Source organism: Palaemon carinicauda, chromosome 3 (assembly GCF_036898095.1).
Source record: "Palaemon carinicauda isolate YSFRI2023 chromosome 3, ASM3689809v2, whole genome shotgun sequence".
NCBI lineage: Eukaryota > Metazoa > Arthropoda > Malacostraca > Decapoda > Palaemonidae > Palaemon > Palaemon carinicauda.
Window position 1 is genome coordinate 147,073,418 of NC_090727.1, and position 2,500 is coordinate 147,075,917.

Genomic DNA, 2,500 nt, shown 5'->3' on the forward strand with positions numbered 1-2,500 from the left:
ACTTTATTCAGAGGCCAATTTCTAATTTCTCTTTGAATGGAGAGAGAGAGAGAGAGAGAGAGAGAGAGAGAGAGAGAGAGAGAGAGAGGAGAGAGAGAGAGAGAGAGATTTGTCAGCTCCTATTACGGTACTATTTTAAAACGAAAATTCCGATTTACTTCATATTTGAATAAAATAGTATTGACTTTTCATGTTTTGTGTTCTGATAAGATCTCTTTTATCAATTTTGACTTCCTTATTAATCAATAGATCAAGTTGAAGATTAAGTTAGTGATGTTCATATTTGAATAAAACTATATTGACTTTTCATCTTTTGTGTTGTGATAAAATTTCTTCTATCAATTTTGAGTTCCTTCTTAATCAATAGATCAAGTTGAATATTAAGTTGGTGCTGTTTTAGGAACCACAATACTGAGATCAGTATCTCTCATTTTGGTTTTATAAGGATTCATTTTATCATCCAAGACGAAAGTTGTTTTTATATATCTTATTTTTACGTACAAAAAGTTTAATATATTTTATCCTGATATTGTTTTTCCCCCAACTTTTCCCATGGATAAGAAAATTGATGGATAATTTCCCAGATTATTCTTGATTACTTGGAAAGTCTTAAACTGAACCAAACTGAAGGTGAATAAACTTTCATTAAACCAGATCTCTTCTCGTTTAACGTTCGCTTGTTTTCATTCAACATAGTTTTAAACTTTCACTAAATGAAAGTCTTTTTTTTTAGGATGATGTGTATGGGCAGTATTGAAAATAAAAACTGGTTCCCGAATTATATAAAAAAGTTGTTTTTGGCCTTGCTAGACTTAAGTACGGTTGCATATGTTGAGCACCTCGGTCTGTGTGTTTTTCATATGTGCAGATGCTAGTTATTGTGATTTTCCACACTTTAATCGAGAATATGATTTTGTTAGTTGGAATTTGCTGTAATGATGTACGTAGTTAAATCAGGCAAATGTATTGTAGAATTGCATTATGTTATCACATTAATAGTACTGGTATATAATTAATGTTTTTTTTTTTCGTCAATCGATTCATTAAAAAAAAAAAAAAAAAAAAAAAAAAAAAAAAAAAAAAAAAAAAAAAAAAAAAAAAAAAAAAAAAAAACACTCACACACTCAAAGGTCATTCCGAGATATCTTACTACTTCAAGAGTATTGTGGTTTATATTAAGGACAATGTGCATTCTTTTACGTTCTCTCAATCAGTCGCCCCAAACAAATCTTTGCTCACGTATATTCTTACATACTCAGCTCCCACTGGCTACTATATCACATGGTGATTCATTGTGTTCGGCATAAGATATAACGAACTTTTGAATGGCAAAACAAGGACATTACCACCTTCGCTAAATTCTCCCTTAAGGCCGGAATTGTAATTACTATGAATGAAGAAACGTCCTTAAGAATTTTTTCTTATCTGCTTTCAAGTTCTCATATTAAAGTATATTGAAGCTTTTTATAGTATACACCGATTTTTTTAGCATAAAGTTTTTTTTTTTCTATTGGTCAGCTGATATTCCTTCCGCTTTCTTTAACCGAATTCTACTTTTTTTTTTCTTTTTTTTTTTAAAAGAAGCATGTTCATGCTTAAAACGTATAGGATGCCTGAGTCCAAGGTTATGGGGAGGGAAGATTGATCAGGATATGAGGCCTCCACACATAGGATTACCTGGTCATCAGACTTCGATAGAGAAACGAAGATAGTTCCACCCTTTGACTTTCTCTTCCTGTCTAGCTAGCTGGCTGTTTAAACCCCCCCCCCCCCTCCTACCCAACTCCCAGCATATCTCTCTCTCTCTCTCTCTCTCTCTCTCTCTCTCTCTCTCTCTCTCTCTCTCTCTCTCTCTCCATCAAAATGCTAGATAAAGAGTAAGGTATTTGTGCGAAACCCTTTAGTAAATGCGGTTATTGTACCTACTTATTTTTTCTGCTTTTGCAATTAAAATAATTTAAGGTCCCAGTGTGATATTGTATTTGTCTTTCCTTATTAGCAGCCTGCTTTGTTTTTCATTCTGTTAGCCTTTTCATTATATATACTATCTTATATTTGTTTATTTGCTCGTTTTTTATATGATAACATCAGACTATTGACTAATATCAATTAATCTGTAAATTATGATACTGTTTCTCATTTCGATTTAATTTTATAAGTGGACGCACATGAAAAGATAAACGGTAAATACCTTTATTAGAAGGAGGTTGACGATAAAAAAAACAGAAAGAAAAAAAATTTAGACGGCTGAGAGAGAGGAGAGAGAGGAGAGAGAGAGAGAGGAGAGAGGAGAGAGAGAGGAGAGAGAGAGAGAGAGGAGGAGAGAGAGAGAGAGAGAGAGAGAGAGGGGACAGACTGGCTGACCGGGTTGAGATATTAAGCGTAAAAAAGGAGAATATTGAGAATGCTAAGGTGAGAGAAAGTTAATGGATCTGCTGAAAGAAAGAGAGAGAATGAAGGAAAAAGGGCAGCAATGCTAGAAGGAAAAATCAACTATAAT

At 33.3% G+C, this 2,500-nt stretch overlaps 1 protein-coding gene across 3 annotated transcripts in view; it reads left to right on the top strand.

The window, feature by feature from the left end:
- The window catches only part of LOC137638605 (putative leucine-rich repeat-containing protein DDB_G0290503), a 360,634-nt gene that overhangs the window by 108,521 nt on the left and 249,613 nt on the right, over positions 1–2,500 (top strand). The gene's annotated exons all lie outside the window — the stretch shown is intronic.